This window comes from Topomyia yanbarensis, chromosome 2 (genome assembly GCF_030247195.1).
Source record: "Topomyia yanbarensis strain Yona2022 chromosome 2, ASM3024719v1, whole genome shotgun sequence".
NCBI lineage: Eukaryota > Metazoa > Arthropoda > Insecta > Diptera > Culicidae > Topomyia > Topomyia yanbarensis.
Window position 1 is genome coordinate 420,017,287 of NC_080671.1, and position 17,654 is coordinate 420,034,940.

The window sequence follows — 17,654 nt, forward strand, 5'->3', positions numbered from 1 at the left end:
CTTAGAGCGTCCCTGAAGGGAACTCTTCAGTTCCTCCTGGCGCTGTTTATGCGCGGGGCATATCGGCAGATCACGTTGATTTTCTCCACAGTAGAGACAATTCTCGATGTTTCTTCCGCAGGAGTCATCCACATGATTCCCACCGCATTTTCCACAATGAGCCTTAGTGCTGTAATGAGAGGCTGTGTGTCTCAGTTTGTTTGTAGAGCAGACCCGGCGAAGGTCACACGGCAATAGTCTGAGTTGAGCTCTTTCTGTCAGCTGCGACTGATGCTGAATGCAAACGTTTGCACTTCACTGGCTGAAGCATGGGTTCTATAAAACATCCACTCCGTGTTCCAGCAGATCCTCGCAATTCAAACTCGAATCGGAGACGACCCACCGAGCTCAACTCGATTTGCTGGTACATATACTATGTACTCTTTCGTAAAGAAGCCGTAGCAAGCAGTTTCATTTGCCTGCTTCAAACTATTTACCACTACTCGAAGCCCATCAGGGCGACTTTTTTTGGATATTACTGTGACGGCCGAATATCGCTCCGTGGAACTCGAGAAATTTGCAATACATTTGAACACTTTTTGTTTTCGACCCGGAAAAAGATCACATAGGGCCCGGTTGAGGAGAGTGGACACAATTTCAGCAGAAGAGTTGATTTTATTTCGACATCCATATTACCTTGAGAGGAATCGTTGTCAGGAAAAGTAATTTTTGCCCGGACCTATTACCCAGTAGAGGATGGTAAGTGAGACAAGTATGAGGAAAGTGATTTAATAGCGATACTTAACTTGTATCTGGGCAGCTCACGAGAAACGACATACCTCTATTGTATTGCTGGTCGAGTAAAGGTAAACGCACACACAAAAGAAGAAAAAATGCCAAAATCTCGAAAAGACGGAGAACGTACAAGATAACCTTGAAAACGGATTGGCAAAATTCGTTATAACGTTACGCTGCACGGACTGGGAAGAACGACTTATCTGTCTAAGATTCACCGAACGGATGATGATTGAAGTTATGCCGTATTGAAAAATAAAACCATGATCAAATTTTGTTGAATATATCAATCATTAGAGAAAGTCCAAGTTAAAATTGAAAGCTTTATCGTTGAATACATAATAGACTTTAAAGATTTTATACGTGTTTTATAGCGCTTATATCGTGCTTCTCAAAATTGACAGCCCAGAATGAGGATTTCTAGTTCTATAGTAATAGTTCAGATTTTGGAACAGATTTTATATTGCTTAACAGTACAGTTCGAAAATGATTATTTTTCGGTTCAGATGGGAACACTGTCTGCATCTTCTTGACTAATCGATAATGAATGCGGATTGTCCAACACAAAGCCAGTTATCATGTTTTCATTTACAGCTGTGGTTTTCACAGTTCAATTGATCGTGATTTGTTCTGGACATCCTTGTTAGAATTTTGTTTCACTGAATTTTTCATGCAAATAATTGATGCCATTGCAAGACCTAATCGATTTAAATCAGGTATTGCTGTATATTCTTACATACGTCATTGCGATGTGGAAACTAGTAAGGGTAGTGAAGATATACCCAACAACTCATGACTTTAACCGATTATTAGTACGATTATTTTAAGTCATCAGAGACAATTTAAACTAACTTTGACGCGTTGATTGTTGCTTTAAACGCACTGTATGTAGTCTTATTTAATTTTGCATTCGTTGCTATATTACTTCTTTAGAAGAAATTTGGGTCAAAGTTATTTTGTTCATTATGGGCACAATATCAAAAATTGTAATGTGTTTGCATTTTGATTTCATCTCATCAGTGTTTGGCAGACCGACTTGGGTTCCACATATTTCAAATTGAAATTCTGGCTCTTCGATATCTTGTCAGATTCATGAGATTCTGCATCTATTTGTCGAAATCCTCGACCCAATAATTTTCGAAGCTTGTGTACAGAAAAAAAAACTATCCTTAAGGTGTCAGGTTTACCCCAAGATCCCCTATTGGAAGCAGCATATAACGTGTAATTTATTACCACGAGTTAAATATCGATAGACAATAAAAACTTTTTTAAATGTCCTATTATTCATGGTTTTTCTCTCTTTCAAAAAATTCCCACCATGACATGACCCAAATAATGCTCCGTTTCAGTGAGCCTCCGGCCTAAATGAGCCAGATGATTCCCCATAAACATGTCCAATTGCCTGTGTTTCCACGACCCGGCACAGTGAATCCGCAAACCGCACAACCCACGTTGGCTCCTCCATATATCGAACTATCAGCTGTATATTATTGATATCAACTGTTCCACCCCTCGGTGTCATTGTGGGTAATTGAGTTCATTGTTGCTCACTGCCGGGTGCCGGTTTTCCGGACGCTACCAACTATACCACCATCCATAGCAGGTGCCGGGAAATTGCAGCAGCAACAGCAGCAACGAAAGTACAACGACGACAATCAGCAACGAGATTGCTAACCATAAATATAAATTTTATGGACACAGTTTCTCCCCTGCACGAACCGGATGGGATTGTGCTCCGGGAAATAATTGACCTGGATTGCTCAACTTGTTACAAGTTTCTGCCGCAGTGCTCTTGTTCTGTCGTTGCAATTTCCTTCCGCCATTTTCTCTTCTTACTGGCTGGCGAAGAGTGATAAAAGCGGGGGATGGCTTCCGGACATGGATCCGGAAGTAGTGGAGTATCCTGACCACTGGCAGATGGTCGTGGCAGCTGCCACCATAAGCCAGTACCGAGAGGTGGGATATGGAAATAAAAAAAAATAAAATGCATGTTCAAACCCGAGCTCGACATGGGCGCTGGAGTGCTCTTTGAGGCAAAATTACACGTCCAATTTTGATCGGAAATGTGACGCTCGTGTTTTTTAATTTTATTTTAAAGGTTACACATTGCGCACCAAAGGGATTCTTTGAATCAACCGGATCAAACCGCATGACGAAGTAGAAAGATAAATAAATAGAAACAATTGTGTAAATTACAATGTTATATTGAATTTCCTTTCTTACATCAAAGCTTGTTGGAAACTCTCTCCCTTTGAAATTTACTACTGCTACGATCTTCGTTATCAGCTTATGTTATTGTATTATCTCAGCCAAGGTATTGCGAATCTCAATTTAATATTTTTACTCAGTCTTTTTATGTTGGAGTAAGCATTCGGACCTCAACATCTGGTCTTCAACCTAATTTATTATTGCATATTTTCAATTATTTGGCATTACATTTATGTAAAAATATGTCACATGTCCATTTTCTCGAGTATTTTTTCAAAATGTCATGTAGCGCCATCTACGAAGGTTATGGAGTATAAGTTCCTTTGGTGCATGTGTTAAAACTATTAAAATAAACAACTTTGCAAAAAAGTAAAAAAAGGAAAATATGACTAAATACCAGTCGAAAGAAAAACAAGAATTTGATGGGAATTCATCGGCAGTGCACAGTGGTCCTGAATGCAAATTTAGCAGGAATTTTGAGATTTTACTAAATCAAAACAACTTGGCCTAATTAAGTCTTTGGAGAAGTTGTTGTTAAAACAACAGTTAGGGTGGTTATAATTTTACGAAAATCAAAAAAATCACTTTTTAATCATTCTAGCTAGAGCCAAACAACCCTTCAGCGAAGTTGTAGAACGACATATTTTGGAAAAATTTGTCGCAGACATGTAAGCTCTATCTGTCATATTTTTCATGTTACAAATTTGAAATCGAAGGTTAGTGGGTTTCTTAGAAAAAACTGTTTTATTTAAATTACTTTTGCTACTTATTTAAAACTGAAGTAGTCTTCAGACAACTTTAAAATTGTTTTAAGGCGAATAATTTGTTTCATGCCACCGCTTCTCTAACTATTTTCGTTGGACAGGAGCAGGAGCACTTTTCCACAAAAATGGGGTTCTTTGGAATAACAATATTACTCATTGGGGCAAACAATAGATAACTCTTTTTCAACTATAAATAAGGTCATGATTAGAGTTTGAGCAAAAAATGGCGAATGCGATATTTTTTAAAACTTTATAAAATTGATTCAAAAAAATCTATTTTTGATATATTAAGTGCTTATATCTTTTGAATAAGAGAAATCTTCAAAAGCTCTGAAAAACATCAGAAGGATAGGTTAAAAAAAGGGAAACTGAAAAAGTGATACTAAAAATTTGGTTTTTTATGAATTGATTCTTTGTAATATGTGTAAATTACTTCCATGGTGGACAATATAAAAAATATAGTTTCGTTTTAATGATAAAATATTGCACTTAACAATACTTTTCAATTATTTTAAAAATAAGAATAAAAATTTTAAATCAGAAAATTAACTTTTTTTAGGTTCGAGATAGAGTTTCGCTGACTTCCAGAAAATTGAAGAAAATTAAATTTTAACAAACTTTGACGAAGACACTAAAACTTTATGTCGTGTACTTTTTATTTTTAATAAATTTGCCAAAACAATTAGGGTGTTTCTTAAAAAATGGTTTTCTTTGTATAACTTTTGCAGATTTGATTTTTTATTAAGATCACTTTAGAAATACTTTCAGATATTTTGAAGGAGACCAATTTGTCTTAATATACCGAACCTCTAGTTTCTCTCGTTAGAAAGTTATATATAGTTTTTATTAAAAATATAATATTTTTTTAGTAAATATTGCAAGATATAAAAAAATATCGCATTTGCCATTTTCTGGTGATCTAGACTACAAAGCATGCTTTTTCGTATGACAGCAACGGTTTTTAATGTTAAGTGCCCTAATCGAAGATAATGCTATTTGAAAAAGTTATAACAACAAATTATGCTCCCGAAAATAATCTTATAGTTATCCAAAGGGTATTTTAGTGTACAATAAAAACTACAAAAGTTATAGAAATAAAACCGTTTTTTTTCAGACACACCCTAAAGCTTGCATTTGGATTTCTCGAACAATGGAAAGTATAAAAGCTAGAGCTTGTATGTCTTCAGCAAATTTGTCTAAAATGTTTTGCTCTATAACTTCATCGAAGACAGTAAAGCTCTATCTCGAACCGTTAAAAAGTTCCATTTTAAATATTGCTAAAATTAGAACCACCCTAGCATCTGTTTAAACAAAAAGAAGTGCCTTGCAAAGTACAACAACTTTGCCCAACATATTGTAAGGTCATTTAATTTCTAGTCTAGTCTAGTCTAGTCTACACATACACAGCCAATACATGTAGGGATCCTGGAAAATTGCAGACGTTCGTCCACAATTTTTCTTGCCATTATTAATGTTTGTGGCACATATTGAATATGACACAAGCATTAAAGTGGCCAGGCCTACTGTGCAGCGTACAAAATAAAAATGATTCAAAATTATACGGCAATCAAATTATTCATTCAATGAATAATTTAATCAACGGATTATTTTGAACCTTGAACAAGGAAGAAACGTGAACAACCGTACACTACCGTTTCAGTTTAATGGGGGTTTGATAAAGCGTTGGGAGTGACTTTGCTAAGAGGCTTAATGTCACTCCTTTGGTCCTAGATTCCTGGGATGGGACAGAAGTATTTAGCCCTGCCCTGACTAATGAGCCAGGGTTATAGCGCCCTTACTCGCTCTAATTAGACTAAGTCATTTAATTTTAGCAAAAAGTCAAAATTCTTGCTAAATTCACATTCTGGACCACTGTGCGTTCCAAACACTGAACACCATGGAGTGGGGGTGAATTCGGACTATGAGTATTATGGGTTTTTCGATTGCTCGGGATGGGAGTATTGCATCATTAATTTGCAACCAAGTTTGTAAAAATCAGTCAAGAATTCGCTGACAAAAAGGTTTGATATTAACTTACGAACTTCTAAAGTATCCGGGGGTATCAAGAACCGTCATAGGTGGCCAATGTGGTCAAAACTGCATAGAATGAGCATTAGTGATCTAGACCCGCAAATCCCAGTTATGTTGGACCCTTTTTAGTATGTATTACACCATTTGGACATCATGGTGTTACCAGTTAATATAGGGATTTACTATGTGACCGCACTCTTCAACCCGTAACCCTGGAACCGGAAGTCCGATCGACAAAAAATTCATTAGCAGCTTATGGCAGTGATTTATGAAACTAGGTTGTAGCGATTCGGTCCAGCCATCTTTGAGCAAAGTGAGCGAGCTCAGAAAAACCTGTTCTAATCCACCTAGTGGTGCAATTGTGCCTTTTTCATTTCCTCAAACAATAATTTAATGCCTGGTTACGCTCAAAATAACATTGTGGAAATGTCTATTACATTCTTATTACCCTTGATAAGCATATATAAGTTAGAGATGGTCGGGTTTCAATTTTTTCGAACCCGAACTCGACCCGAACCCGAGCGCATGAAAATTTAAAAACCCGAACCCGACCCGAGCCCGAAATTATACAATTTGAAAAATCCGAACCCGAGCCCGAACATTTTAAAACTTAACAACCCGAACCCGACCCGTACCCGAGAATGAAAATTTTGTTAAACCCGAACCCGACCCGACCCGAGATTTTTTAAATTTGAAAACCCGAACTCGAAAATAATTTGAGAAGCCCGATCCGAATCCAACTTGCTAATATGAATGGGTTGTTTTGTTCAAAACCCGACCCGACCCCGATGAATTGTAATTTGAAAAACCCGAACCCGACCCGAGCCCGAAAGTCCAGAATTTCAAAAACCCGGATCCGGCCCGAACCCGAGAATTTCAAATCTGAAAACCCGGAACCCGACCCGAATCCGAGAAGGTTAAAGTTACAGAACCCGAACCCGACCCGAAGCCCATCGGTTTCGGGTCGGGTCCCGGTTTCGGGTCCAAAAACCCGAACCCGACCATCTCTAATATAAGTGCACGACTATCGAGAACCTGATAAGCAACATGTCGACGCTGACACACTTGAAACAAAAAAAAATATAATATTTTATAAGCTTAATCAGCGTGAGTTCAATGGCTTTAGTTCTGGAATATGCCCGGAACCCGGGACTCCGAAATCATCGATAGTGGACAATATATTCCAATAATCTGTGATTCGCCATCAGTGATCTAGGCCTGTGAATCGAAGTAATTTGATGTGCATTTCAATAGATTTTTAACCTATGAGGTGTTTCGATTGTACCGGTTTATATAAGAAATTCCTATGTGGCTGCAATAATCAAACTTAAACTCCGGAACTAGAAGTCAGAACCGAATGAAATTCAATAGCAGTCAATGGGAGTATTACACCATTCAAGTTTGTAAAAATCGGTTAAGAGTTTGCTAGAAAATATGTGGGACACTAGTTTAGGAACTTGGCGAGTTCCCCTTGGGCATCAAAAACCCTCATAGGTGGCCAATATGGTCAAAGCTACTTTGATTGGTCATTTATGATCTAGAGCCGCAAATCCAAGTAATGTTGAACGTATTTGAATACGTATAACATAATTAGGACATCATAGGGTTACCAGTTTATATGGGAAATTGCTATGTGACCGCACTCTTCAACCCGTAGCACAGAGGAGTATTTGACCGAAAAAGCTGGCCGAAAGTAAAATTTTCAAAAACCGTTATCAATGACATTATATTATATCATAATATTCCCTAGTGATTTCTGCATTAGATGGCAACCACGTTGCGTGTATTTACTAAAGTTTGGCAACACTGTTAACTGTCAAAGGTAGGGGTTTTTAATACTGCTGGCTGATTTAAAGTTGCGCGTGGGAACAAAAGTTTCCAAACATTAGTTATTCGAATTGTTCCGACTAAAATATCCTATGTTTTTAATAAACCAAGGTCAGGGTCATATTTTGGTGTAGATGGATTCATGTACTCTAAAAAATATCAGTCTTATTAAACTTAAATACAAAGAAAAAAAAATCCGCGATTTTCTTACTTTTGAAAATTGAAAAAGTTCATGTTCCCAATCCGTCCCAGTGAAAACTCTTGTGCCATGATTAAGTTTAATCCAAATACTATTAGGTCGATAAAAAAAAACTTGCGCATAATTGCTCCATTTTGAATGCGAGCTATTTGAAAAGTTTGATATTTTTTGATAAGTTCAAACTTTTACAAGGATATTTCGTTTCGAAATAATGTGTGATTCTTGGCAAGATTTAGGTTTAGTTAGCTGGGAAACGAAATTATGGAGTTATTGAACCAGAGTGCTTCGGCACCAACTGAGTCATTTCGGAACACAGTTGAAGCAACATGTGTAGTTCAATTCGGCACTTAAACTAATCGATTCGAAGCACTTTGGAGCGCTCTGGTTCAATAAAACCATCATTTCGTTTCCCAGATAACTAAACCTAAATCTTGCCAAGAATTACACATTATTTCGAAACGAAATATCCTTGTAAAAGTTTGAACTTAGCACGGACAATGTAATAAAACGAGGAAAAATGCGAAAATATCAAATTTTTCAAATTGCTCTTATTCAAAATTAAGCAATTATGCGCAGGGCCGGCGGAAAGCGTGGGTAGTATGGGTAGTACTACCCACTCGAAAATAACCGAGTGGGTAATTACCCACTCGAAATTTTGAACCATTTAAAAAAATTTAGATGTGCAACGCATGTATCTCGCACTACACACAATTGAAAACATCGATGTACCACAATTCTATTTGCATAAACGAACGTGACTTAATGTGAATGTAATGTAAGCGTGTGCATTGCGAAAAGGGAAAAAATCATTACTAATGGACCCCTCACCCTATGCTTTCTACCCACTCGGGCGTAAAGTGTTTCGCCGCCCCTGATTATGCGCAAGTTTTTTCGTCGATCTAGTAGTATTTGGGATAAACTTAATCAGGGCATAAGAGTTTTCACTGGGACGGATTGGGAACATGAACTTTTTCAATTTTGAAAAGTGAGAAAATGGCGGATTTTTTTCTTTGTATTTAAGTTTAATAAGACTAATATTTTTTAGAGTATATGGATCCATCTACACCAAAATATGATCCTGACCTTGGTTTATTAAAAATATAGGATATTTGAGTCGAAACAATTCGAATCACTAATGTTTGGAAAATTTTGTTTCCACGCGCAACTTTAAATCAGCCTTTAAATACACGCAACGTGGTTGCCATCTAATGCAGAAATTACTAGGCAATATTATGATATAATATAATGTCCTTGATAATGGTTTTTGAAAATATGACTTTCGGCCAACTTTTTCGGTCAAATACTCCTCTGTGCGTAGCTCCGGAATCGGATGTCCGATCAACTAAAAATTCAATGGCGTCTTATGGGAGCATTATACCCTTCATTTGAAACTAAGCTTGTGCAAATCGTTTCAGCCGTCTCTGAGAAAATTGAGTGACTTTATTTGACACACACACATACATACACACATACATACGCACACACAATACATTTTGCGATCTCGACAAACTGAATCGAATGGTATATGACACTCAGCCCTCCAGGCCTCGGTTGAAAAATCGATTTTTGGAGTGATTGCATAGCCTTTCTTTATATGAGAAAGGCAAAAACATACACATACATGCACACAAGTATACAGACATTTGCCGAATTCGACGAGCTGAGTCGAATTGTATATGAGACCCGGCCTTCCGGGCCTCAGTCAAAAAGCCGACTTTCAGATTGATTGCATATCCATTCTATTGAGAAAAGCAAAAACAAATTTTCATAAATATTATTTGGCGGAGCGAGCAAAGCGTAGTTGGTAAATCGATTGCTCTTCCGGGTTCAATTCCAAACCCCGCTCATAGGGTAAGAGATTTTTATAAAGAGATTTTTCTTACCCTATACATGGCGCAAATGACCCTTAGGATAAAAAACCTCTATAATTGAAAAAAAAAATTGAAATCATTGTCAATTAATCGATGTTCCAGAACGCAGTTCATGTTCAAAAGAAGGAAAAATTTGAAAGAACTGAATATAATTTATAATTATTAACATTACAAAAATATGGAATGCAAATTTTAGAGTAGGCAAATCCATTTCATTGTATTTGAATCAATAAAATTCCAAAAATATTTCCATAGATTTGCTCTTGTTCAAAAGAAGGCTAAATCACATAGAAATTTCCAACTTCTAAAATTTAAAATATTTGAAGGCTCATTCCAAAAACTAGTACTGTAAAACATATTACAAAGAAATAAAATCAATAACACAAACACATCCATTTTATAACGCGGTCGATGCGTACCGCGTAAAAAACGCGTCACTTGGAAATCCGCGTAAAAACCGCGTTAATTGGAAAATAAGGGTAAAAAACCGTGATAATTCAGAAATCCGCGTAAAAAAATCGCCGTAATTCGAAAATTCGCGTAAAAAACCCTCAGCAAAGGGCTTAGAATATTTTTGTTTTTGTTTTTTGCACGCATTTCGTAAAAATATTCTAAGTCCTTTTGAATGCAATAGACCTAGAAGATTTTCGAAAAGTTGGAAGAGACGGTTCTGGAAGACCATATGGCCTGCACCTCAACAATATGGATATTTTCGAAAAATTAATTTTTGAAATTCAAGATGGCGGCTTCCGTTTTAGTGAAATTCGCTATAACCCAATCAATATGGATATTTTCGGAATGGTCTTGATGAGTAGGTGCCAGAATTTGATATTTGACGCCATTTTGAAATCCAAGATGGCGACTTCCGGTTTAATGAAATTCGCCATAACCCAATTAATATGGATATAAATCTTTTGCTGAGGGTTTTTACGCGGATTTTCGAATTAACGCGGTTTTTTACGCGCATTTTTCAATTAAAACGGTTTTTTGCGCGTGAAAAAAAGACTTCGTAAAAAACCACGCAAAAAAACGCGTAAAAAACCTGAGTGTATTTTCAATAAACTATGCATATTTATATATCAGACAAATACATTTCCATATTCAAATATTTTAGAAATGTTTAAATTTTTTTGTTACCCTTTACTTAAGGGGGGCGTCTGGTGTAGTGGGTAAAAATAGTTTTTTTTTCAAATTCTTAAAAAAAATTGTTGTGTTTTTTTAAATTCTTAGCTTAATTGTTGGTATTGAACCTTTAGAATCTCGCACAATCTTGGTGGACACGCTGACCTTCTTTTGTTTTAAACGGCCATGCGTTCCTCGCGCGTACTTGCTGTCACGTGATTTTTTTTTGCATAATATGTGTAGCCAGCCGATGAACCACGGAAGCTGTATATAAACATATTTTTCTCCCCAGTATTGTAAAGAAAAAGGAACGAATTTAACTTTAAAATATGAATATGAAATACAAGCATTTTTTTGGTTCATTGAGTAGCTACAAGTCTATGTTGCATATTTCATGGATACTTTACATGTCGTAATAAACAATTGAGATCCTGTAAAATTGGATGCAAAATACTGTTTAAGACGCAAATAAAAGCAATTTTTAAGGTAACTTGTTCAGCATTTTCCCGGCGGCATGCTTTGTTTTTGAAAACGTTCCAGCCTTAAATCTATATCCTGCAATGTTTGACCTAAAGCCCAAACCAAAGTTTTTTTTCCGATTGCTTGGACAGTGGCTTTACTAGGATTTAGACATTTCGTTTTTACGCGAAACGCTGATAAAATCAATGAAATTGACACCAAATCGTTTATTGAAAAATTGCCATAAAATATTTTAATACACTGTGAATATTTCAAAATGATTAGAAAAAAATGGTTGCTGTTAATTTCTAGCTCAAAAAAATATGGTTTCAAGAAAAACGCGTTTAAAGTATTTAGTAAACTTGCGACAGAATTCAAAATTTGAACATATAGGTAATTTGTTAGCGTTCAAATTGTTTGGTATGTCATTTTTAAGATCCAAAACCACATTTAAGTCCAATACAAAAATTCTATTTCTAAACAATTCTACGGTGGTGTAACCACTTAAGATCAATAAAATTCTAAAAGTATATTCAAATAACTTTTCATGTTCTACAGAAGGCAATCATTTAGAACTCAGTTAGCTGCATAGCTGGTCTTCACAAAATAAGTTTGATCTGCGAGGAATGTGGTTTTTTGAATTTCTGGGAAATTATACATTCTGGGAAACGGTTTTCCGGGAAATGGTACATTCCGGGAAATAGTTTTCCGGGAAGTGGTATTCCGGGAAATGGTATTCCGGCAAATCACGTATAACCTTATAATTCTTAAATGAAATGATATGGACAAAAATGGAATGTTTGGACCAATGAACGAACACGTATTTCTGTTTATGAGAAGGGCCGCCGAGAGGGGGGGGGGGGTGCTTCCCCCCGGGCCCGGAGCTTTGAAAGGGGCCCGGATTTTTAACAGAAACTAAAATTTTGACAAATACTTTTTCGACAAAAATGTATTTGAGAATATAATTAAAAATTCAATATCTTGTGTATGAGGTAACTAGAATAACGAAAATACTAAACTACTGCATATTTGATATCAACTATGTCTATACCAACCTAATTCTCGCATCGAAACAAGATCAGACTCGAGCGGGCATAGCGGGATTTGAACATTGAATGTCATGTACGCAGCTCACCTGGGTTCGAATCCCAATCCCGCACACAGGAATAGAGATTTGTTATAGGAAAATTCCTAACCTGAATGGAAAAGCGAATGACCTTATCGTTAAAATGTCTATAATCGAAACAAAAATATGATCAGACTTGTAATGGTTAAACAATTAAATGGTTTGATTAGAAGTCATGAGGTTGTCTTCAAATTTCGCCAGTTTGAAATCGATTTTTTTGATTTATTGAATTTCCAACCTTCGAAAGCGCTGGATTAGTATCGAAAGTAATAATTGAAAGAAAAAAAAAACCCTGCTTAGGGTTTTTGGAGATGAATTCCGTGTCTTTGTTCAGGTAAATCTGAATTCACCCGGAAGAATCCATTGGATTATTTTGCAATTTTGCGTTGCTCTTTTCTTTACCAGGAATCACCCAGCACCCAGTCCTCATAAATATCATCCTCGGGTTGCAGGCCCTATGTTCCTCACAAAGATTCTCGAAAGAAACTGAAGTGTGATTTCACACCCCGTGTTTGTTTACTGAGGAGCAGAGCAAAGCTCGCTCGGGCTATCCTTTACAGCGAGAGTGGTTGGTTAACAATTGCAAAATGTATGTACAACTAAATGTGAACGGCACAGAAAGGTGGAGTGCTCTACCAAAACATTACACTCTGCGGTGAATGTGAAGAAAATAAGTTATTTTTCCTCCTAGTGCTACGAGCTACAAAGGAAATAAAACTGCATATTTATTTGTTTTTAAGCGTTTTATACAATAAAAAGCAATGGAAGTGCTCCAAAATTCTGTCGAGTCGAGATCACTTTAATTTGAAATTCTGATTGATTTCAACGCATACCCATGTGTCTCTTGAAGTCTATCCTCTGCTCAGTAAAATTCTGCCGGTCAAAGTACCACTCGAGACGGTAACCCTATCTCTATTTGAGAGCTCAATTGGTCAAATGAGTCATCAAAAACTCTTGATATACCAAAAAAATTCGAAATTAATCCAAAAATTTAAATTTAAAATTTAATATATTTGGTTTGCCGTTCATTGATACAAAATTTATAAAAAATCATATTCAGATGCGAGATGATACATAAAAACATTTTTGTAAAGGGGTCATACTCAAATGACGTTGCTTTTTTCGGTGATTTTCGATTACCAATTCCCCCTAGTAAAGAGGCCAAGGATGGAAAAAAATAAATACGTTTTACAATTCTTTCAAATACGGCCTTTTATCAACATTTTCATTATAACAGCAAATTGCGTACACAACAAGCCACTTTCGTGACGCATACAGTGTTAATAGTTTTGTTTTGAATTTTATATGTCATGGAGCATGAAAAGAAGATCTCTTAGTTCACAATCCTGCAGCTGCCAATAATTCTAAAAAGCATACGTTCTACTAAATTACTAAATTGTGTTTGATTGATTTCGAAGAGAAAATTTAACTTTGCTACCAAACTAAATCAACTAGTTAGCAAGATTAGCTAACTAATGTAGCAAGTTAAATTCGCTTACAAAATCTTGTCGTTTTGGAGGAGTGAGCGTGAGATTTTGAACGTCGCTTCCTGAACGTAATGATTTTATTTTATTTTTGAACTATTTTCTAGAAATCAGTTACAACATTTTTGTAAAATATTTTAATGTATGCTAACACACCAACACAAATAAAAGAATAATTCATGTTTTTATAGAATTATGAATGTTTTCGAATCCAGCATAGCGTAAAATCCAACCAAAACCCTTATTTAAAATATGATCCATGTTTCTCATTTTTTTTATTCCTGCATGGATTTTTTTTATTTTGTTAAAATTTCATTGATCTATTTTTTCAAGTTGTGGATTGTATTTGTATTTCTACAATTGTTAGATTCTGCATTTTTTTGTCTATTTGCACACTTTTATTTTATCCATCTTTTTACGTTCCTTACTTTTGCTTTTTCTATTGCTATCACTTACTTTAATTTAAAGTTTTTTCTCTGTTATTGAATTTTATGCGCAATTTTTCGAAAAAAATCCGGTTTATTTTTTTCTTATTGTTTCATATTTTAATACCCTGCTTTTTATTTGTTTCTTTTGTCATTCCATCTAATTTTTAGAATTTGTCTATTTACTACATTTATTCTTGTCAAAGCCTTTTTCTATTTCCTTTTTTATATTTTTTTTTTTGCATTTCCAGAAGCAATTTTACTTATTCAAATTCATTCCAATTTGTCTTATTGTTTAATTTTTTACCTTTCTCCTATTTTCTTTCTCATTTTCTAGTTTTTAGCTTTCCGCTTATCGTAGTTTTATTTTTTCCCATTGTTCATTTAATATAATTTTATTTTATTTTTTTGTTTCGATTACAGAGGTTTTAACCTTAAGGTCATTCGCCTCTTCGGGTTAGAAAAATCTTTTAGGAAAAATTTCTAACCCTATGTGCGGGATCGGCCTCGAACCCAGGTGCGCTGCGTATAAGGCAATCGATTTACCAACTACGCTACGCCCACCCCTATAATTTTATTTATTTTTTTTATACCTTTTTCTTAAGATTTAAATCGTTATTGTTATTTCTTCATGTTTTCCATTTAACCTATTTTGAAAGTACTTTTTCTGTTGACCATTTTCCTATACGTTTACATTGAATTTTTTTTCTTAAAAAAACATTTGATTTATCTTTTCTTAATTTTACATTTAATTCGTTGTTTGAATTTATTTCGAATTTCATTTGTAGTGCTTTTTCTATTCTTTAAATAATATCCATTTTATTCATTTTTTTCGTGTTGATATTTTCATTTTTGTGTTACTATGTTTTAATTGCCGCAAGGTTCTACTGTATCGATTTTGTTGGCTATTTTCGGCAAATTTGAGACTAAGAGAAACGAAAGCAATGAAATTGAAAGACGGATAGGTATTCTAGAGCGAATCAGTTATAAACTTAGAACGGAAAACTAGAACTAGGCAGGCTCATATGGACATGATCGAAAGGAAATGTGAAGAATTCTTTGCCTTCTGCTTAGTAGGAGTTGGGCGTTGCACCCAAGTCTACCGCATGGCCTATGGTAGAGCATAACTCATCATCATGTTTTACCGCCGACGCCGGCAAAAAATTCTTCACAAATCCTCGCTCAGAACGTAAATAGCCAACAAAATCGATACAGTAGAACCTTGCGGCAATTAAAACATAGTAACATATAAACTGGTTGGTAAAAAAGTAGATAAAAATTCGATTTCTGCTAGCTGAGCTGTGTCATTAATTGCTATCAGCCATCCGTGTGTGCGGAACGAAAAATCAATAAGTAGTTCAATCACAATAGGATCAGTGCGACACCGATAGCTTGGTGTCGATTGAATGCATACGTCACGGCTTGATGCTAGCAGAAAGGGAGAAGAATAATCGCATGGTTGTTCTAGGCGAGGATTTGTGAAGAATTTTTTGCCGGCGTCGGCGGAAAAATGATGATAAGATATGTTCTACCATAGACCATGCGGTAGACTTGGGTGCAACGCCCAACTCCTACTAAGCAGAAGGCAAAGAATTCTTCACATTTCCTTTCGATCATGCCCATATGAGCCTGCCTAGTTCTAGTTTTCCGTTCTAAGTTTATAACTGATTCGCTCTAGAATACCTATCCGTCTTTCAATTTCATTGCTTTCGTTTCTCTTAGTCTCAAATTTGCCAAAAATAGCCAACAAAATCGATACAGTATTTTCATTTTTGTGTTTCTATGGTATACTATGTTGGCTTTTTTCTACTATTTTTTGTTTTCCATTTTGTCTGTTTGCTCCGTTTTTGTTCAATAATTTCAATTTTCTTAACTATTTCATCTTTTCATCATTTCAATTTTCCAGTTTTTCAAAATTTTCTGGTTCGTCCATTTTTTTATAAATTTCTCTATGGTTATTTTATTCTTTTCTTTTATATATACTCCTCTAGTTTTATGCGTTCTTAATGTTTTATTTATTTTTTCTATTGCTTTAAATATGTCTTGTTTTTAATGTTAAATAAATTTTACTATTCTTGATTCATCGAGCTTTTCAGTTTTATGCATTTTTTATATTAATGTTTGTATTCTTTTTAGTAGTTTTTCATTTTCATTGATTCTAAAAAAAAATTCTACTTTCCTATCGATTTTGCATTATTTTCACCATTTGTTCAATAATGTCCGACTTTTTTATTCTTCGCGATATGTTTTTCTAGTTTCCTGTTTTCCTTTATCAATTTTTATAGGTTTGGTTTTTTTCTCGATTAAAATTTTCTTGACAATTGACATTAATTTGTTTATTTGGTTGATTTTGTTGTTTTTAGCTCTTTTGTACATTCTTTTAATATTTAGTTCTCCTTTTGCTTTTTTTAATCTTTTGCCGTTGATCGTCGTTTAGATAATTTCAATTTTTGTAATTACTACATTTTTAATCTTGCCATTTCCTTACTTTTATAAATACTATTAACAAAAATGGCCTTTTCAAAGTCACCAAAACTGTCGAAGAGGTATTAAAAACTCCCAAAGTATTAAAAAACTCTACGTTTTTTTCCTTCATTGGCACTACAAACAACTAGAGCAAAAAAATGGTACATAAACATAAAATTTCAGTGTACTATACATAATATCTGTGAACTCCAATGGATTTCAAACATTGACTTTTTTGTACTCAGGCTCAGGCAATACACCGTGGTAGGGGCCCGTACGTTGGACCCCCCGGGCCCGTATTTTCTCTCTGCGGCCCTGTTTATGAGGAAACATGCCCATGTAAAGTAGATTGCGAACTGCTTCTCGTTTTAATTGCTTTCGCTTGATGCATGTACAGCAGCATAGGAAGCCTGTCACTCAAACGGCTTACGCCAGAAAGGCTCATCGGGGGGAATTTGAGTAATACATACATCGTTTACTACGAATCCCTAATCAATCCATATCAGTTCAAAAGTTTTTGCAAGAAAGAATATTTTTGCTTTATATTACCCTATGGAAAATAAAACTTTGAAGGATCAGCGTGAACTGAACATGAGTCATACGGCTTTTGACTAGCGGTGTTCCCATCATAAGAAGTTTTATTACTTTCTAGTCTCCAATAAATTTGAAATTGATGGGATATATGTTCAATACCATTATGGCTTCTCGCATCTTATGTGTGTCATAAGAGTTGAAACACACTGAAACTCTTTTACTTTCTTGAACTCAGTAGAAGATTTCGGAGAAAACACATTAATCTAAAGTTAAATTTTCCGTTTTACTTTAACCCTTCCGGCATTAAAAATAACTTGTCAATTTCACTCACCGTTTCGAGCAAATCCCTATATAAAAGACACGA